This window comes from Triturus cristatus, chromosome 8 (genome assembly GCF_964204655.1).
Source record: "Triturus cristatus chromosome 8, aTriCri1.1, whole genome shotgun sequence".
Lineage (NCBI taxonomy): Eukaryota > Metazoa > Chordata > Amphibia > Caudata > Salamandridae > Triturus > Triturus cristatus.
In genome coordinates this window covers 1,512,237,738-1,512,260,157 of record NC_140591.1, presented here as the reverse complement: position 1 = coordinate 1,512,260,157, position 22,420 = coordinate 1,512,237,738, and positions in this window count along the sequence as shown.

Below are 22,420 nucleotides of genomic sequence, written 5' to 3'. Positions count from 1 at the left end.
GAGGTGATGCAGCCCTTGCAGTTATTTAACATATTACTCCAGTAGGGGATTCTAACCTTATTTGATTGTTTCATTCTCAAGTGTGAAGTGAGACTTCTACAAACTCTCAGGGAGAAACATAAGAGACAGAGTGGAAGATGAAATTAGAGCTGAGAGCTGTCCAGCAGAGCAAAAAGAAGAGAGAAGTGAAACGTGATTAAGAAGTGTAACAATACGAGGGGAAACAAATGTGAGATGCCAGAGAAAGGATTAGGTGACAGAAGAAGCAGAGCATAAGGGGTAAAGAACGAGATAGGAAGGAAAAACATAATGTAAAACAGAGGAGGAGCAAGATAATGAGAAGGTGTTTTGTGATCTGTTCATGAATTTGAATCTCAACTAGGTCAAGTCATAGTTTCATCTTTTTGAGGTTGGTAAATGTGTACAGTAAGGCCTTTGAGGCTGTAGAAATACAGAACAAAGAAAAAAATGTATTATAGGTGGTGCCTTGAGGTGAAGAGGGATATCAGAGAGTTCCGCAGACCAAAGGAGAGTGAAATAAGTTTACTGTGTTTGAGAGTAACAGTGATAATATAAGACCACACATCTGAGAAACCTTAAAGCAACCCGAGATGTGACTATATAAACAGAAAGGAATAAAGTAATGTTGAAAGAGCACAACTGTGTGCATGTGAGAAAGAAAACAGGATTAGAGCTATGGAAAATGCATTATTTTGCACTTAGGAAAAAACACTCTGGCGTATGAAACAATACAAGATCAAAAGGTGAAAGAAAGCCCCAAAGAGAAAGTATAAAAGGAGCCTAAGAAACTCAGAGGGGGAACAGCCATTACAACGCGGGTTTTACCACGCGTTGCTATTACATCGCATGCGATGCTACAACGCGTGGTAAAACCACGCATACCATTACATCGCATGCCATTTACAACACATGCGAAGTAATGTGGTGGCAGCGGCTATACAAGTCGTTGTGAGGAAACTCAGGCTGTTTCCTCACAATGATGTGAAGCAAGCAGGAAGGAGGAAGCAGGACCTGATGGCGATGCTGGAGAGGAGAGAGGTCAGGAGCTTTGCTCTTGGGGCGGGGGGGTTACTTTATTGGGTTTAGGGTAGTGTAAAAGTAGTGTTATTTGTGTTTTTTTAACGCTTTAGTGTGTTTTTTGTAGTGTAGTGTAGTGTATGTGGGTTTAGGGTTGTGTTGTAGTGATTTAGGGTTTAGGGTAGTGTTGTAGAGTTTGTGTAGTGTAGTGATTTAGTGTTTTAGGGTTTAGGGTAGTGTAGTAGTGTTTTTTTAGTGTAATGTTTTAGGGTTTAGGCTAGTGTTGTTTTTTAGGGTTTAGGGTAGAGTAGTAGTGTTTGTGTAGTGTAGTGTTTTAGGGTACTGTAGTGTTTGTGTAGTGTAGTATTGTAGGGTTTAGGGTAGTGCAGTGTTTTAGGGTTTAGGGTAGTGTAGTAGTGTTTGTGTAGTGTAGTATTTTAGGGGTTAAGGATAGTGTAGTTTTTTAGGGTTTAGGGTAGAGTAGTAGTGTTTGTGAAGTGTTTTACGGTTTAGGGTAGTGTTGTAGTGTTTATGTAGTGTAGTGTTTTAGGGTTTAGGGTAGTGTCGTGTTTTAGGGTTTAGGGTAGTGTAGTAGTGTAGTAGTGTTTGCGTAGTGTAGTGTTTTAGGGTTTAGTTTAGTGAAGTAGTGTTTTAGGGTTTAGGGTAATGTTGTAGAGTTTGTGTAGTGTAGTGGTTTAGGGTAGTGTAGTAGAGTTTGAGTAGTTAAGTGTGTTAGGGATTAGGGCTGTGCTGTAGTGTGCGTGTGTAGTGTTGTGTTTTAGGGTATTGTCGGGAGGTCGTGTAGGGTAGTGTAATGTAATTGTAGGGAGAGGACTGGGGGGCGGGGGAGGATTGTGTAGGGGTAGAGTAGTCACTTACCTTGCAAACTAACCACAAATATAGCTTTACCATGCATGCCTTTGCATTGTAATGGCATGCGTGGTAAAGGCATATTCGTGGTAATAATTTGCGATGTATTGGCATGCGATGTCATTGACATCGCATAGTAATACCAGCGTTGTAATGGCATGCGTGGTATTACTATGCGATGTAATGACATACATCCAACCCAGAAAGCCACATAAAGAATGAAAGAGACCCACAAAAGCAAACGAGGCACACTTGAGAATGAGGGAGAAAGGCAGCTAAGCCACGAGAGAGAGCATATGAATTTTGAGTTTTGTAAGGATCACTTAAAAACAATACATTCTCTTTCTGTTGAACATTATCAAAATATTTTGTGCAGAGAAAATTAAGGAAGCCAGAGACGTTAGATTGTGTTGCGTGTACCGTTGTCAGGGGATAGATAAAGAGAGGGAGGGGGGGTTGGAGGAGCAAAGAGAGAAAGGTAATGTTAAACAACCTAGGTGAGAGTGAAAGAAATCCCTTTAAATAGATCGAGAGATGGGGCCAAGATGGATGAAGTAGGGCCTCAGGGAGCAATAGTATGGGGCCCTGGGAGGCAGAAAGGGTGAAAGAAACATGTCCAGGGAGAGGTGAGAAAAAATGTTGAAAAAGAGAAAGAAAGAAAGCGCTCCATAAATGTAGGGTAAAAGGATCCCAATTAGGAAAATGGGTGGAAGAAACCAGGAACCCACAAAGAGAGAGAAAAAGCAAAAGAGAGCCAGTGAAAGACAAAGGAAAAAGGAAGAAGGCTTCTGAAAAGTATTAAGAATATGCAAAAGATGGAGAAATAATGCCGAAGGAGAAAACCACCGAAAGAATGGGTAAAGGAGACACACAGGAAGAAAATTAGATAAAGGAAACACCGGAGGGAGAAGAAAACAGTATTCCTTTTAGATGAGTTGGTTGTCAGTGTTCAGTGCATGGGTGATGTGCTGGATTGCGAGCACAGAGTTTGAAGCTCTCTAGTTCAGTGTAAATAGCTCACACTTGTCTGATCAGCCACTGCCGTATCCCCCAACAGTGTTACCTTCTCAAACTGCTCAGCAGGATCAAGGTTCATTCATTAAGGCTCATGGACCACTACTGCATATTCCACAATTAAAATCCAACTCTGTGTCAGGGATCAAACTTCCCAAGCTGATAACTCTTAATACCTTGATGATTTGACATGTAAGGCTCACATTTACCATCACACTAATCAACATGTACTTTTCTTCTATCTTGGTGCAATTAGAATATCTTTGTTTATAAAATATCTAAGTATTTGGTGGCATATTCTTTTCTGCTTGATATAATGAGGTCTTGGCTTTTTCCCTAAAATGTTTTATTTCACTTTATTCTCCTTGTAAATAGTGCTTCTTATTTACATACACCACTTTGAATTTTACTTGTGTTGATGGACTATTATATTAACAAAGTCAAAATTTGTATATTTTGCAGACTCATTGATCTTTTATGGATCAGGTCTCTTTGTTATTAATTCATCTAGGAACACCTAAATCCAAAGGGTGATTAGGTAGAACAGTAGGACATAACAGTGGGAGAACAGAAGAAGGAGATAGAAGGCGAGGAAGGGAGGATACCAGGGGGGGACTGGGAAAGGCAGGAGGAGAGGAATAAAACATCCGGGGTTGTCACCCAGGGAGCATAGCCTCTCTCTGCAGAAGTAACCCTTCCTCAACATATTCAGTGTCAGCAGGCTGGCCTTTTTAGTGTATTGTACCCATTGCTGACCAGGCGTGCCCGCTCATCCTGTTAGCTGTTGTACTCATAAGTAAAAAGGAATTAATAAGTTCCCAAAAGTCCTGTGCCAGAGATTGGATGCATGGGCCCCTCATTTTGTTAAAGTGTAGCAACTTGTTCTGCAGGGAAGCAGTACGCTTTTCCATCCCTGTAAGGTCCCACAGTTTATGCAGCCAGTCAAAGTGAGATGACTATGTATCTGTGCCACATTTGGTTTTGATGACATATTTAGCCCCACACAAAGCCAAAATCCATTATTATTGCATTTCCTTTGTTAGAGTGTAGAGGGTATGTCGGGGCATTGGGGAGTCTCAGTAGGACGTAGGTAGAAAGACAGGGTATATCTGTTGCAAACATTTCATTAATATCTTTCAGAAGGCCTACCAGTAGCGTTTGAGTTGGGACAGAGCCAGAGGAGATGAGTCAGTGTGTCCGGGTGGCCGAAGTTGCGTTCACAGCCATTAGGACTGTTGAGTTTCCATTTCACTCTTTGGAGGGGGTGTAGTACCAATAGCGTGTCACCTTAAGCATTGCTTCTTTTCCTGAGGCACAGAATGAAGAGGTGTGCACTTTGTGGAGGATGTCAGTCCATTTCTTTTGGATGAAGTGAAAGTCCATCTCAGCTTCCGAGCTACGGGGATACAATAGCTGCACAATTCCCATGTTTAGAACCGTGTACCCAGTCCCGCCTTACCCAGTTAGTTTCACAGAAATATGCCAGTGCACTCGATCAAATGCATTGTCTCTGTCAATTGACAAGAGAAGTGCTGAGACTCACTCTAAAGTGAACATGCGTATGTCTGTCAGTCTTTCAGACACCCTGAAAGAGAATGCTACACAGTGAGAAAAGGAATGTTTGTGACTGGTTGTCTTTGTCTTTATCGATTTAGAGAAATTTGGGGAAGACACCTTGGACTGTTTCTGCAGGACAGTAGGTTGGTGAAAGAGGTCGGTCTTAGTTTTGGACTGATGATCGATAAGTCAGGAGTTGTGGAAACTAGAGAGTCTTGAGTAGCGGCATCACATGGCGGTAGGCTGTGTGTTTGCAGGAGATCCTTGAGTTGTTCTCTGAACAGTAATAGTTTGGATGGGTTTTGATGCTCTACAGGAAGTCTGAAGGGGTGTTGTCAAACTTCAAATGGATCAGCCCTCTGCAGAGTATTTTAAAGTGCCTTATTGGGAAGTTGGTGTGGGGTTAGAACACAGCTTGTTTTTGGAGTGATTTAGTCCTTGATCGATAGTGGTGCTTATCAGTAAATGGCTTTGTTAGGTAGTGGCGTGGAAGTTGAAAAAGCAGCAAGAGCAAGTTGTTAGCATCCAGGAAATACAATGGACTGTTTAAATATGTCTGTCCAAGAATGATAACAGACAGTTGCATGTGTTAAAAATCTTAGCCCTGCCTGGTCTTTACAATTTATTATCAGAGTGTGAACACCAATGAATTAGCAAAATTAAAAGGCAGCAGGGAGAAATTCCAAGACCAGGTTTACTAATGTCACAGCTGCTGGAAAATGTTGATAAACGTACTCTGACCACAAGAAAAGTGTACATCCTATTTAAGCCAATGTGCTGCCCTAAATAATGCACCTCATGGTTTATACTCTTTTTTAGTTTTTCGTTTGTTGGAATATGCCTGGGGGTTTTGGGGAGTTTGCCAATGTGGATGTCTCTGTATATGAGGTATTGACCTGCTGGGGGCTTTTTTTTTGTTTGCATAAGAGTCCACAACAGCATTGCTATGTCAATGTAAAGAATACAACTAGAATGCTGTATGAGTGATAAGGGAAGTGAAGGGGTTTGAACAAGGCTATTATACATGGTCCAAAACAAAAAGTGCTTGTGGTGGGTCATAGGTAAGGATGTGTCCCCCACTCCAGCAAAATCCTCTCCTCCATCAGTGGCCTTTTTGTATGTGTGTGAGTGTGTTTGTGTGTGTATGTAGATGGAGAGAGAGAAAGATTCAAACATTTTAATCAAATAACACTGATTTGCTACAAAAGGTAGTTGGACAATTTAGTGTGTGTGACAAGGTACAATGTCTGTTTTTTCTGTGTCGTCTCCCAATACATTGAGCAGCTGTGGTGGTGGGCATAACAGGAGCCAGAACAAATAGCGCGGGGTAACATGCACCATCTTGCCTCTCTAGAGACACCAGTGAAAACGCTGGAGTAAATGAATACAAGCTTTGCGGCTAGGGGATCTGGGAGTGCATGAGGAGGAAGAAGGGCAATAAGAGCTCATGATGAGAGATCCAAGCTCCAGGTCTGTACAGGATTGATGAAGAGCATAGTGATAGATAAGAATGCACTGGAAGCGCTAATCAAGAGACACAGTGAGAAAGTATGAAGGAAAGAAATCACAATGTGCTATAAGGGCAAGGTCAGCTGAAAAGCTGATAAGGAAGAGAGGGTGGGGTATAAAAGAGAAAACAAGAAAAAAGAGGTAGGGAATGGAGAAGGTGAGAAAATGGACAAAGGAAATACAAAGCAAATAGCATAAAAAGAACAGAGAAAGGAAGAGCAATACTGCACAGGAGATAGGAAAAGCATAGTGCAATGATTTTGACAGGATAGGAGAGAAAAAGTTGGAGATAAAATTGACAGAGAATACAAAGAAACAGGCTGGAATGAAGATAGGATGCTCAGAAATAATGGAAAGGAAGAGATAGAAAGCAAGAGGTACGAAGGAGGTGTTAAAGAGAAGGAGCAGTGGACAAACTTTTGGCAAAACTAAACGAAGAGTGGGCCCATTGTTGTATATCAGGACATGAGTCTGTATCAAGAAAACCACCTAAAATAGGGCAAACTTCCCCGGTGTACTGATGGGAGGGACCCTGTAGTGGATAGACCACCACCCATGATAGACTGCCGGCAGACTAACCCCAACCATTAACTCTACCTTCCAGGGTTGCTTATAATGGATGTATTGGTAACAGTGGCGTAACAATAGCCCCGCAGCCCCTGCAGTATGGCAGCTGTAAGAAATGGGATTTCAGGATGGCTAAGGCTTGCGCCAAAGCCAGGCAGAAACCACCACTCCAGTCAGGGTAAGGAAGTTACACGCCAAAGATAACCCCTGCTCACCCCCTTGGTACCTTGGCACGAGCAGTCAGGCTTATCCTGGATGCAATGTGTAAAGCATTTGCGTGCGCACACAGCAACAACACCCTAGGCCCACCAGAAAAGAAACTCCACACAAGGTTATATATAAAAAATAGCCTTTATATTATAATAAACACTGTAGATGATAATCACATAATTTACACTGTGCCAACTGGCACTGGGCAATATTTACAAGGGATTATTTACACCTGACAGGGCCCACTGGACCACTGTCAGTACCATCATAAAGTGAACTTAGTAAATGTAGAATTTATCATAAACATAGAACACAACCAGTAACTACTGGCGCAATAATGACCTCAGCATTATCCCAATAGAAACAGGTAAAACAACCTCCTATGCAGAAATCATATCTAGAGGGATAAAACACAGGGTGCGCAAAACATACTACACACGGTACATTTCCCAACACCCCAAGCATTAGTATAAAACACAGGGTGCACAAAACATACTACACACGGTACATTTCCTAACACCCAAAGCATTGGTATAAAATCCTGGGTGCACAAAACATACTACACACAGTACATTTTCTAACACCCAAAGCATTAGTATACAACCCAGGGTGCGCAAAACATACTACACACAGTACATTTCCTAACACCCAAAGCATTAGTATCTAGATCACAATAGCACCTAACTCACATTAGGGTCCAGGTTGCAACAGAACCTAAACGTAGCAGCTGGCACTAAGTGCTGCGCAGCTGTGAAAGGATGGGGCAAAGGAGTGCATCTCACTCCTAACTACCAACATGCCCCTGAAGAAAAGAAGGACCTAAACGTTGCAGCTGCCCACTACTTGCTGGGCAGCTGTGAAGTCAAACCGTGGCAGGGGGCTCTCACTAGCCCTCCAGAACAAACTGCGCCAATCAATGGCGCCCTGAAGGCTCAGAAACCAAATATGCAAATGTTGGAGCCACAGAGGCACTGGGAACAAACATGCTCCCTGTGGGAGTCTAAAGCAAATGGAGGCCCTGAAGAGAAAGGACTGGCACTTTAAATAAACAGAACATGCCCATAGTTGGAGCCACTCTGGGCTCGGTAATTAAATAATGCCCCCAAAGGTTGGAGCTGACCCCCAATACATGGAGCACACTGGCGCTGTGCATAAAGGTACCCTTGGGGGGGTCACATACTTGGACAGAACATGGGCCCCTCTCCCAACCGGCATCACTCACCGGACAGGACTCCTCTTCATTCGCGGTGGGGGCAGGCACCGGCAATATGCCTCGAGCCCCCTCCGCCTCTCATCTGGACTCGTGGGCGCCTGCGGGGCTCTCCTTCAGTCATGGGAGCTCCGCACAAGTAGGCACTAGACTTCACACGGTCCCCTCTCCTCGGGACCGGGACTTGTAGAAGGAGCCTGCCAGGCTCTGGGTGGATCTCGGGCGGTGAGCGGGACTTCCTTCCCTCAAGCGGAAGTCCCGCCCCGCTCCAGGCATCTGGCCGCCTGACTTCAGGTTTTGCCGCGGGTCGCTGCGGTGATTTTTTCTGTGGCGCAAAACGAGGGGTAGGCTCCCTCGAGATAGAAAATAAATGTAGAAGCGGGGTGGGCACCCGTGTTAGATTCTAGTAGGCGGGGTGTGCACCCACAGTAATGATATTGTCAAAACAAAGATGCAGGGTGGCCACCTGCGCATGAAATATAAATAAGCAGCCATCAGGCAGGGTAGGCACCTGCAAGTCAATATTAAAATAAGCGGGGGGTGCACCCGCAATGAAGGGGCCACGGGGGAATCCCTACGCTGGGGATTCCCGCGGAGGTGATTGCAGGCCAGCGCTGCGAGTGGGATGCAGAAGCGCTCCCTCCTGGAATATTTACAGCGCTCTGCAAGAAAATAAGAATAAAGTGCTCATGAGGCACTAGGGGGTACTAAACCACAAAGTCCCCAGGAATAGCAACTGAAGCAAAAGGGTCCCAGCAACAAGGTCCTCACAGATGAAGAGGGCAATACAGGGCAGATGGGTCCCCAAAAAGAAGTCCACCAGGCATCCAGGGGCAGGGCAGAGCCCAGGGAGGCAAGCCTTCCCCCGGGCCCCAGCAGCAGCACGCCCCTGGCAGATTCCAGTCCAATAACAAGAACATTTTCATGGGGTCACAGCCCCTCTTTTATACACAAAATCCTTTGTCTCCAAAGGTGCAGGGCAGGGGCAAACCAGATGCAACTGGTTCCTGAGCACTTTGTTTTGCTCAGCCCCTCTCCCTATTCACAGGACAGGCCAGGTACATCAGACGCTCCACAGGGGGTGGAGCCAGCATTGTGGGGGGAAAGCCCAGCCCTATTCAGGTCCCAGGTGTACTCCTCCCTGCCATCAACATGCAGATCTCTCCATTCACCACCGGGGCAGACCCATCCTGACTCTTGGAGCCAGGCACTCCAGCCAATAACAAGCCAAACAGTCACTTCACATTTCTTACACAGACGTGCCAGCTTCTAGAAGTGGCACTTCTACATTAGACACAGTAACGCCGCAAACTTCATCACGCAGCGTTCAATCTCAAGAGTTCACACATAGCAAACTCGATCCTGCACTCCTCTTACATCAGGACTTAACACGGTCACTCAGATCCCCCATGCATTCCTAATGGAGGGCAGGTCAGTCTCACTAAAACATACACAGAGCGCACACACTTTCCACTGGGACACAGTGTAAAAGCGCCTAGAGGCCAAAAACCACTAATACAACATAGGAAAAAGGCTAGGATAATTGCAAAATGTTTTAGGGGTGAACTTGCCAGAAGGTCCAAGTCCAACACTACCCCCTTCCAGCCAAAACGCAGGGCAGACCAATCACCACCGTGATGGTCTTCCCTGCTTGGGGCAATAGAACACGGACACAGGCCCGCACTGCAGGGACACCCTCCGGTTCTACGCCACTCTGAACTCACGTTGTCTCCTTGAAATAATAACACACATCAAAAATAAAAAAAAATAAAAAAAAATGTGGGCCCAACTAGGCTACCCCACTGGTACTATCTAGTTGTCCACGGCCAGGACCAGGCCCTAGGCCACCCAGATACCACTGGTCCTTGCCAAGCACAAAGTGGGGGGCAGTAACCTCTGGCATCCAATAGCCATTCTCTACTCTCCTCCTCAGTGTAGTTCCAAACTTGCACTGATCCTTCAACCTATGGTCCACACCCTCAGGCTGACCAGAGGTCACGGGCAAGAATGCCCCACCCTACCTCTACTTCTGGGGTTCCGCACCCTCCCAGGGAAGCACCCACCAGATCACAACTCTCCCACCAGTCCAGGACCTCTCTCCATTAACTGGTCTACCACCTGGGATCCACGGGGTTCAGAGGCGAGGATTCCCTCCCTCTGCACCCCCTTCCACTGTAGAGCAGGGTCTCTTCCCTTAAGATGAGTCCCACCTGCCCTCAGGACTACAGCTGCCCTTACGTCCAGATCCGGAAACACCGACTACTGGCTCCCCAACCGAGGGACGTACCCTTTGGTCAGATGCCTGGTGAACCAGGACTTAACGAGGGTGACACATAACTAATATGTCGTGTGACAGTCTGCCTATCGCTGATCTCACAACCTCCTGTCCATCTGACAGTGCGTGCAGACCCCCCAGGACAGAAGTGGCGACATCATGGCCACTCAGTGGCAACTCAGCCCTCCCGGCTGGTCCCTGACCTTCTGGTTCCCACTGGAGACTCCCTCCCTCTCTCACCCCTTCCTCTGGACTCCCGCACCATCCCAACTGGAGTGGTACCGCCAGACACCAGAACTACTGGAGCTCTGCTTACAGAGGCTCCCCGTTCTCTAGACACTGGGAGATCCTCTTCAAATGGCATATTGGTACAGCCTAGGACCCCGACCTGATGTTCCCTAAAGAAACCATCCAGGCCCTGAGACTGGGTTTCGGGCACCTGGAGACACGCAGTCCCACCCACTCCTCCGCAGAGTCAGGACTTGAGCCCCTACACCGAGACCTAGCTGGGCTACTCTGAACCTCTTCCACCCCCTGGGCTGGAAGACACCTCAGCCACTCCTTTTGGAATCGCTCCCCAATGCAAGATCCCTATTTCAGTGAACTCACACCCAATCAACCAGCAAGCTCCTTATTTCAGAAAACTCACACCAAAGTATTCAGCAAGCTCCTTATCTCAGAGAACTCACACTCACCTGTCCGGTGCAACATAACATTCATCCACACAACCCCCCCCCAGACTGGTAAGACAGTTTCTACCGCCCCTGATTTCTCAACCTGACCACCACGTGACACAGGTACCATTACTCCGGAAATTGGGAATGGGAATGCATGCACTGGACACACATCTGCTGCCACCACTGGATCCCACTCTCACTGGGGAATCCAGAAAACTACTACAACTGCGCTCAAGGTTCCATTGATCCTTTTGCCATAGGATCAGGTTGCCCCTCATTTTGGACTGGGGGTCTGACTACCCCACCTTTATGTCTCTCTCTTCCCAGGAACTTACCAACTCCAACATACTGTATCTAAACATACCACAGAAATTAAAAGCAGGCTCCATTTTGGCGGACGTTCTCAGAGAAAAGTTCAACACAAGGAACCTAGATGTCTGAGCTAAAACAGAAGTACACAATTCACAAGGAAATGACACTTAAAACAAACTTAGAACAATAATCCCTTTCCATGTGACTATCTAAAATGATGAGTTTTGTAGTGCAGCCAGTCGTTGCTGTGGTACTGCGCAAATGCAAGTCCTAATCACATCGCTGATCACCAATGTTAGAAATGGGATTTCTGGTTGGCTAAGGCTTGCGCCAAAGCCAGGCAGAAACCACCACTCTAGTCAGGGTAAGGAAGTTACACACCAAAGATAACCCCTGCTCACCCCCTTGGTACCTTGGCACGAGCAGTCAGGCTTATCCCGGAGGCAATGTGTAAAGAATTTGCATGCGCACACAGCAACAACACCCTAGGCCCACCACAAAAGAAACGCCACACAAGGTTATATATAAAAAATAGCCTTTGTATTATAAAAAACACATTAGATGATAATCACATAATTTACACTGTGCCAACTGGCACTGGGCAATATTTACAAGGGATTATTTACACCTGACAGGGCCCACTGGACCACTGTCAGTACCATCACAAAGTGAACTTAGTAAGTGTAGAATTTATCATAAACATAGAAAACAACCAGTAACTACTGGCGCAATAATGACCTCAGCATTATCCCAATAGAAACAGATAAAACAACATACTATGCAGAAATCATATCTAGGGGGATAAAACACAGGGTGCGCAAAACAAACTACACACGGTACATTTCCTAACACCCCAAGCATTAGTATTAAACACAGGGTGCGCAAAACATACTACACACGGTACATTTCCTAACACCCAAAGCATTGGTATAAAACCCAGGGTGCGCAAAACATACTACACACGGTACATTTCCTAACACCCAAAGCATTAGTATACAACCCAGGGTGCGCAAAACATACTACACACAGTAAATTTCCTAACACCCAAAGCATTAGTATCTAGATCACAATAGCACCTAACTCACATTAGGGTCCAGGTTGCACCAGAACCTAAATGTAGCAGCTGGCACTAAGTTCTGCGCAGCTGTGAAAGGATGGGGCAAAGGAGTGCATCTCACTCCTAACTACCAACATCCCCCTGAAAAAAGAAGGACCTGAACGTTGCAGCTGCCCACTACTTGCTGGGCAGCTGTGAAGTCAAACTGTGGCAGGGGGCTCTCACTAGCCCTCCAGAACAAACTGTGCTAATCATTGGAGCCCTCAAGGCTCAGAAACCAAATATGCAAATGTTGGAACCACGGAGGCTCTGGGAACAAACATGCCCCCTGTGGGAGTCTAAAGCAAATGCAGGCCCTGAAGAGCAAGGACTGGTGCTTTAAAAAAACAGAACATGCCCATAGTTGGAGCCACTCTGGGCTCGGTAATTAAATAATGCCCCCAAAGGTTGGAGCTGACCCCCATGGAGCACACTGGCGCTGCGCATAAAGGTACCCTTGGGGGGTCACATACTGGGACAGAACATGGGCCCTCTCCCAACTTGCATCACTCACCGTACAGGACTCCTCTTCACTCGCGGTTGGGGCAGGCACCGGCAATGTGCCTCGAGCCCCCTCCGCCTCTCATCTGGACTCGTGGGCGCCTGCGGGGCTCTCCCTCAGTCATGGGAGCCCCGCACAAGTTGGCACCAGACTTCACCCGGTCCCTTCTTCTCAGGACCGGGACTTGTAGAAGGAGCCTGCCAGGCTCTGGCTGGATCTCGGGCGGCGAGCGGGACGTCCTTCCCTCAAGCAGAAGTCCCGCCCCGCTCCAGGCGTCTGGCCGCCTGACTTCCGGTTTTGCCGCAGGCCGCGGCGGTGATTTCTTCTGTGGCGCAAAACGAGGGGTAGGCTCCCTCGAGATAGAAAATAAATGTCGAAGCGGGGTGGGCACCCGTGTTAGATTCTAATAAGCGGGGTGGACACCTGCAGTAATGATATCGTCAAAACGAAGACGCAGGGTGGGCACCTGCGCATGAAATATAAATAAGCAGCCATCAGGCAGGGTAGGCACCTGCAAGTCAATATTAAAATAAGCGCAATGAAGGTGCCAAGGGGGAATCCCTATGCTGGGGATTCCCGCAGAGGTGATTGCAGCCCAGCGCTGCGAGTGGGATGCAGAAGCGCCCCCTCCTGGAATAATTACAGCGCTCTGCAAGAAAATAAGAATAAAGTGCTCATGAGGCACTAGGGGGTACAAAACCACAAAGTCCCATGGAATAGCAACTGAAGCAAAAGGGTCCCAGCAACAAGGTCCTCACAGATGAAGAGGGCAATACAGGGCAGAAGGGTCCCCAAAAAGAAGTCCTCCAGGCATCCAGGGGCAGGGCAGAGCCCAGGGAGACAAGCCTTCCCCTGGGCCCCAGCAGCAGCACGCCCCTGGCAGATTCCAGTCCAAACACAAGAACATTTTCATGGGGTCACAGCCCCTCTTTTATACACAAAATCCTTTGTCTCCAAAGGTGCTGGGAAGGGGTGAACCAGATGCAACTGGTTCCTGAGCACTTTGTTTTGCTCAGCCCCTCTCCCTATTCACAGGACAGGCCAGGGACATCAGACGCACAACAGGGGGTGGAGCCAGCATTTGTGGGGGAAAGCCCAGCCCTATTTAGGTCCCAGGTTTACTCCTCCCTGCCATCAACATGCAGATCTCTCTATTCACCACCGGGGCAGACCCATCCTGACTCCTGGAGCCAGGCACACCAGCCAATCACAAGCCAGACAGTCACTTCACATTTATTACACAGACGTGCCAGCTTCTAGAAGGGGCACTTCTACATTAGACACAGTAACGCCGCACACTTCATCACGCAGCATTCAGTCTCACGAGTTCGCACATACCAAACTCGACCCTGCACTCCTCTCACATCAGGACTTAACACGGTCACTCAGATCCCCCATGCATTCCTATGGGAGGGCAGGTCAGTCTCACTAAAACATACACAGAGCGCACGCACTTTCCACTGGGACACAGTATAAAAGCACCTAGAGGCCTAAAACCACTGATACAACATAGGAAAAAGGCTAGGATAATTGCAAAAAGTTTTAGGGGTGAACTTTGCCAGAAGGGCCAAGTCCAACAGCAACTCACTGGCCTGAGAGCTCTTTACTGATGCGTAGAATGGGGGGCATCTCTATGTACTTTGCAGGGGGCCCCCTCAAGTTTTGTCATGCCCCTGTGCCTTGACTCACTCTGTGTCAAAGAGGCATCACATCACTGTTGCTGTGGGTGTTCCCACGCAACACCCATGGACTTTGACGCTGCCACAGATTTACAATATCTCGCAAAACTGGGCCAGCGGCAAAACCTTGTACATTCCTAAATCAGGCTAACAAGAAGAAATGTTTACATTTCTCCTTATTTTTTCTGTCACATGTGCAGCAAATATAGAGGAAAATGCCTCTCATGATTGTTTTTGTGCAGGCGGGTGCTCCTTTCTGCACAAAAACAATGCTGCCAGCAACACAGACACCCTGCACCATGGTGCAAGGGTGCCTGCATTGATGCGTAACAGCAAATATTGCCCTGACAGAAAGGACAGCAATGCACCGTATCTTGTAAATACAGTGCATTCCTGCTCTTTTGAATTGGTGTAGGGCAGTGCAGCAAAGTGACTTGTGGCTCTGCTCCACTCCAATTCCTTTTAAATAAGCCCCCAGATTTTTAGATTCGAACTTGTCTGGTATCGAACAGGTCAATTCTGTTTCAGATCTATTAGAAATGACTTTGCCATTTCATTTAACATATAAGAAAATTACTGAAGTTCTCGCTTTGTTATGAATAAACTAAAGCTTGGGTGAGATGCCTACTGGTTTAACCCCTGATGAATATTTGTTTGGTAAAAAAAAAAACAATTGTCCAAAAACATGAGTGAGATAGTCAAAGCTTTCATAGATTCATTTATGTCTCTACCCTGTATAGTGGTTGGCGGTTCAGTACCCTGACTGGGCACAAATATATTGCTCTGAGCTGCCCTCGGACAACCTCCCCACCCCATCAAACCTCACTACCTTCAACCTCTGCCACCCACATATCCCCTGCTCCCATTTACCTGCACAACATATTGGAAACATACTGTCTGTTGGCTTTCAGTTTTTAGAGCCCAAACTCAAATAGTTACAGGGGTTGTATTACTGCTGGCATATTGCACCAAGGGTGGATACGAATATATTGTTCAGAGCTGATCTTGGACATCCTCCCCACCCCCGCTTCCTGCAATCCCTGCCACGTTCCATGTCCCTGCTCCTATTTACCAAGACTTTGAACATTTGGAGGGTTTAATTGCAGCTTCGCTTCAGTGCCGTATTACAGACGTGGGCATAGAGGTAAAGAAGCTCTCAGAAAGTGCATTGTCAGTGTGCCCACTGAGAGCAGCCCTCTGGAGGGTGGAAAGTGGAGCTTATGGACCCCCCAGACATCCCCTTGCAGGTGGGTGCAGTCACAGACATGAGGCACTCCACAACTCCAAGTCTAAATCGCTACATTTGGCTGATGAGGAAGGAACGGATCCCTTCTGACATGGATACAGGCGTCCATGGGCCCGATTCACAGAACTAACTTAAGACAAAATCCTAAACTAAGTACCATTTTGGTATTCACAGAAGGCACTTACTCATTGTGGTATTCACAGAAGGCACTTACTCATTTCGGTATTCACATAAGTTAGGAGTCCTAACTTTAGGACTCCTAAATGCCTTCTGTGAATACCGAAAGTCTTAAAATTAGGATTTTTCTCAGTTTAGTAGTAGTATAGTTAGGACTCCTAACTTTAGGACTCCTAAATGCCTTCTGTGAATACCAGCAGTCTTAAAATTAGGATTTTTCTCAGTTTAGTAGTAGTAAAGTTAGGACTCCTAACTTTAGGACTCCTAAATGCCTTTTGTGAATACCGAAAGTCTTAAAATTAGGATTTTTCTCAGTTTAGTAGTAGTAAAGTTAGGACTCCTAACTTTAGGTCTCCTAAATGCCTTCTGTGAATTCCGAAAGCCTTAAAATTAGGATTTTTCTCAGTTTAGTAGTAGTATAGTTAGGAGTCCTAACTTTAGGACTCCTAAACTGAGGAAATTCCTAATTTTAAGACTTTCGTTATTCACAGAAGGCATTTAGGAGTCCTAAAGTTCGGACTCCTAACTTCTGTGAATACCGAAGTGACTAAGTGTCTTCTGTGAATACCAAAATGAGTAAGTGCCTTCTGTGAATATGAAAATGGTAGTAAGTTTAGGATTTTGTCTTCAGTTAGTTCTGTGAATCGGGCCCCTGGTGTCTTGCACAGGGGGTGTGGTGGGAGACTGTGTCAAAGGCAGCTGAGAGGTCCTGGAGATTGAGGGCAGCAGTTTCACCTTGGTCAATGACGATGCGGATGTTGTCTGTAGCGGTGAGGAGAGTGGTCACGGGGCTGTGGTTGCTTCTGAAGCCCGATTGGGAGAAACCCAGACTGATGTTTGTTACGATGAACTCGAAGAGTTGGGCGTTGATAGCTTTCTCGATGACCCTGCCTGGGTAAGGGAGCAGAGAGATAGATATACATTTCTTGATGTTTGTCCAGTCTGCAGGGGGGTTCTTCAGCCGGTGGTTGCTCTCTGCATGCTTCCAGTCCTCCAGGAAGGTTGCAGATTCAGTTGCACAGTAGATGGTGCGCCAGAGCTCGGGGGCGATGGAGGTACTGAATCTGTTGAAGATCTGGTGAGGGCAGGGATCCAAGGGGGCTCCAGAGTGGATGACATTTATGATCCTGTGGATGTCATCAGAGGTGAGGGCATTCCAGTTCATCAGGGTCTGCTGGGGTCCGGAGTCATGAGGTGTGGTTGTTTTGAGTGGGGTAGGTGGGCCTTGTGTTGTAAAGCTGTTTTATATCTCCTTGATCTTACAGTGGAAGAAGGTGGCAAGGTTGTCATAGTCCGGGAAGTGTCTGCTGTCTCTGTGCTAGGTTTAGCAAATTCTTTTGACCACAGGAAAGAGTTGTTTGCTGTTGTGTGCATTGGTGTTGATGGCTGCTTTCTTAATTGTTCTGATGAGGTGGTGGTATGTGGTGACGGTGGATTTGAGGACTGTGGGGTCTGCCGTAATCTTGCTGCACCTCCATTTTTTTCTGGAACCATGTGCAGGCATGCTTGGACACTTGGAGGGTGGGGGAGAACCAGCTGATTTTCTTAAAGGGCTGCTCGCCTGAGGGTTTCCAGAGGGGGGCCAGTGTGTCAGCACAGTCAGAGATCCAGCAGTGGAGGTTGCATGCTGAGGAGCTTGCGCCGATGGACATCAGTGGTGGAGTCTGGCTGAGGGAGGTGGTGAGTTGGTCCTCAGTGACCTTGTTAAAGCTTCTGCGAGGTTTGCGGTGGCGGTAGTGGTGTACAGTGGGATTGGTGATGGAAAAATTGATGCAGTGGTGGTTGGTCCACTGTGGCTCACTGTGGTTGACGGAGATGTTGTTGCTTCTGGAGAAGATGGGGTCAAACGTGTGTCCTGCTGAGTAGATTGGCATTGTGACCAGTTCTTTTAAACTGATATTGGCGAGCCTCTCCGATAGGAGTGAGGTCTTATGGCCTTTGAGATTGTCCAGGTGGAAACTGAGGTCACCAAGGAGGATGTAGTCCTTTGAGGAAAGGTCGTGGTGAGAGATGAAGTCAGTTACGGCTTCGCTGGCAGGGTCCAGGAGATCTGTAGACAAGGGTGACACAGAGAGTGGCAGTGGGGTTGGTCTGGATCTGGAAGTGGAGATGCTCCATGCTGGGTGAGTGGCCATCATAGCTGGTTGTGAGGTGGAGTGTGTCTTTTTGTACGAATGTGATGCCTCCAACAGTTTGGTTGACACTTGTCCTTGTGGATGATTTTGTTGCGGTCGGGGATGGTTGTTGCAATGTCCAGGTGTAAGGTGGAGTTCATACAGGTTTCTGTAAAGTAGGCGACGTCAGAGGGGGGATGATGTCGAGTAGGTCCCAGATCTGACACACACATGAAATAGAGAGTCAACAATATTTAAAGTGTAAACAAAGAACAAATCTTGTGCCTTCAATCTTGTAGTCGGATCTTGCTTTTATTTTTTCACAAAAACGAGTAACACATTACTTATCCCTGCACTTGGAAATGAGGTGTGGCAATTCAAATTTAAGTGAAGAGACCTCTTAATTTGTCATAAAAGGTATGGTGTTTGATCCGAGATGTATTTGTTTTTGGGTAGAAATGAGACAATGTTGACTCTAGGATTGTGTTTGAATGACCTCAGTACAGCTCAATAGACTCTCGGTGGTGAAAATCTTCAGGTACCTCTTAGGTGAGAGTCATATGCTTCTGAGTCTGGTTGCATGACACTGCATGATAGCTGTTTTGTATGCACGTACCCTTCACGTAATTTTCCTTTTAATAGTACACTTAGTTTCAGTAACATCTGTATTGTTAGGGCTCTCAGCCAACTTTGGCTTGATCATTTTTTTAAAGTATTCCTTTCTGTTCTTGTTCCACCTTGGGTGTCACAATGCTTGAATCTTATTGATCACATTTACAGTGCCACACACTTTGCCTTTGTGCAAACAATGCTATGATTATGAAATGCACCACGCCTGTGTGCACTTGTTTGCTTTGGTACTTGGGTCTTTTTTGTTTTAGGTTCACGATCTCCCTTCTTGACATGCTGAGATGGAGGTTTGGTATTTGTTCTTAATATTTGCAGCGGAGCGTTGAGGTGGGCAACATTGATTGTAACATTCAACGAAAAACAATTGTGACTATATCAGGCGCTGTGACTTTTATCCATTGGCTGCTTCTTAATTTGTGCTTAGTTCCCAGATCTCCATGACATGTCTTTTGAGGAAGAGGGTATTGAGTAGGATGCATCTTAGGTGGTCAGGACCAGTTCTTGAGGGTCGTGCGGTCGGTGGGTCTGGGGTGGAGGCCTGCGGAGGAAGTTGCAGTTGCGGCAAATGAACGGGCCTTGGGTGATCTTCAGTGATGTTAGGTGACAGCAAGTGGAATATCCAGTGCTGAGTGGGTGAAGGGTGCTGGAGTCGTACTTGTGGATGGGTCGATGACCAGAGTCCAGAGTTCTAGACGCAGTCAGGATAAATCTATTTGTGTACCCCTGACCTAGTTTTAACGCACCCTTTGATTTTTTTGTCCAAACGTCCCTCACTACACCCACTTCACTTAAGGTATTTAGTATACCTCTTGGACAAAAACTAAACATCCCTGAGCTCCTCCCTATCATGAGGGGGTTATAGCCCACACTATGACTAGGTTCATAGTCCCAGGAGGACACCGCATTAGCATTCTTCCAGTTCCATTGAACCAGGGTTTCTACTGTGTTGTTGGTCGAATCTATGCCCAGGTAGGTGAAGAGAGGAATTTAGAAGTCTTGACCTAAGTGTCAGGAGTGTACTGCTGAAACAGCTATATATTTTGTGATTGCCTAACTAAATTGTATATTGCAAATGCTTGTAACTGTACCTAGTCTCACAACAGATGACAAAAAACAAGTTGTGCAAACACAGCACTGTCTGTGGGTGTACAAGATTAAGAAATGGCCCTTATCCTGTGCTCACAGTAGAAAGATGCAGCACCTGATCATCTGAAATACTCCATAGTTTAAAATGACATTATGTCTCGAAGACTAAAAAGTGGTTAAATATCTAATGCACCCCTTAAGGCAGCCCACACCTCAGGAAAATATAAGGTCTCCTTAACTAGGGTCACTGCAGAAGGGCTCTCAGGGCCGGCTTTAGTGCTGGTGACGCCCTGTGCGACAATGTTTGTTGGCGCCCCCCCCAATTACCACCTCCACCACGGATTCTCTCACTAGCACCCTTTAACAGTGACCAAGTCACCATAACCACACTCTCTCAGATGCATTGAATTAGTTATATAGCGCCACTCATACCAGTGTAGGGTGTCCGAGCACTTTCATCACACACACACTACACAGAGACAATCAATCATACGTGTGTAAATTAGTTTATAGGAAATGTTACATAAGTCAAAGGACTGAAAGTGTAGGAGTCACATGTCATCCATACTGGTAGGCAGTATAGTTTAAGAGTGCTTGGTGTGGAGAAGCACAAATTCAGAGTCGAAAAAGAAACAGCATAGTTGGGAGTTTTCTTTAATAATAAGAATCGATTTCTAGCCAAATTAACCCTTTTTGCAACATTAATCAATGTTCTAATAATGTATACTTTGCAGTGTGTATGCAGTTCTGGGATGAAAGTTAATAGCTCACAATACTATATATTAGGAGTTTAAGTTATAAATTGCAAGTAACATAAGGATGTCTCTTTTGAAAGCAGTAACCTGCTGATCTGTTTACATCATATGCACTCTGTAATCTACTTGGTACACGTTCTTTGCAGCAGGCATATTAACCCTCTGCACTAACTTCACCTAAGTCAAAACCTCAACTATACAAAATGCTGATCTCTCTCCAGGAAGATAATTAATCACATGAGTTTTCTTGACATTCATGTGAGGCCTGGTAATTGCCGGGGGAAAGAAACGCTGCAGCAGGTGCTTCAAAAGCATAATAAACTTTCAAACACGGCACCCCCAGGAAGCCAGCACCCGGTGCGGTGGCACCGGTCGCACCGCCCTAAAGCCGGCCCTGAGGGCTCTTTTCCTGTAAGTCTATTCAAATTCCAAATAACAATGCAGTGTCCCTCTAGCTCAGCATCAGGCCAGACCACCTGAGAGGGCTGTTGCTTCTGACAAAGGAATAATGAAATAATGACGACCTGATGCCACGTGCTCAGTGGCACCATTGGGTTTTCACATACAAGGCCCTCAGAATAACTTGTGTAAAACCACTAAACCTTGAAATGCGAATATAAAACTCTAGAGAAGGTACATATTATGATAATGAAAATGTACAATCGATAACACTTGCATCTTTTATCGTATATTCTCTAATACATTCTACGTACATAACTGCTATGCTGAACCTTTGCAGAGGCCGAAAATAACAATGGATTGCTGCTCAGAATTTCTTGCTCCAAGCCTCGAAAATTCCCCAAATCTAACTTGGCCAGGAAATTAAACATGATGTCGATAATATTCAGTCTTCTCTGTTTTAAAAACCTACAAAAAGCAATTCTCTTTTACAATAGAATATTCACCATTTGCATACCCTTTGCAATGATCTCTTTTTCGGCAATTCTTGCTCTTACATGATGATTGTGAATATAAAATGTCACTATTTTTGGAATCAGAAGCCCTCTGCCAAGATTGAACAAGAGGGGTTATACTTGCTGGCTGGTTAAGTGAGCACATTTGCATGCCTGGTTTTGACTAAGAGAGAAATTATTAAACCATATGAATCTTGACACTACTTTCAACCCTTTGAAAGGTTTAATCAAAAGAATACTTTTATGCAACTAGCACAAATTAATGTACAATTTGGAGAAAAAAAACTTTGATTTTAAAAGAAATCAGAATATTGAAGATCAAGTGGTCTAAGCTCATACAACCAAGCCTAGTTCCTTGACAGCAGCATTGGACCTTCCAGGAGTTGTAAGTGATTTCACATGTGGCAACTGGGTTGTATGTGCACAAACCAGTAACACTAAGATGTTTCAGTATTGTACAAACCTTATAACCCTCTTTAATTGTAGCAGCATCAATGTCATTTGTGCCATTGATTGTTTGAGTTGAGTTACTCTTTGTTGGGCACATTACATATAATGCGAAGCTGAGAATCAATCAACATGAGGGCAGCAAAGGCTGCGGAATACAAAAGGCCCCCTTGACACAGTACTTTTTGCAGTTTAACCAGCAGTACAATGACTTGACAAGGGTGATATCTGAGGATGTCATACCCCCTGCAGGAGGTTCTGGCAAGCATAATTTACCCCAACTCATCACAGAATTAACATTGTACCTTGCCCCAGTCAACCATTGTTTTAACAAAGCTTTTGAGTGTCTGTCACTCACCAACTTTTGTACCGAATACAACATACCCGTATGTTGTGTGCCTGCTTTATATATGCAAATGAGGCTGTAGAGGATCTCTACCAGGCTAAACCTGTACAGATGTTTGACTAATGTAATGTCTGCAGGTGTCTTAGTTTTCATGATGACATGATGATGTGTTTTCAAACAAAAGTATTT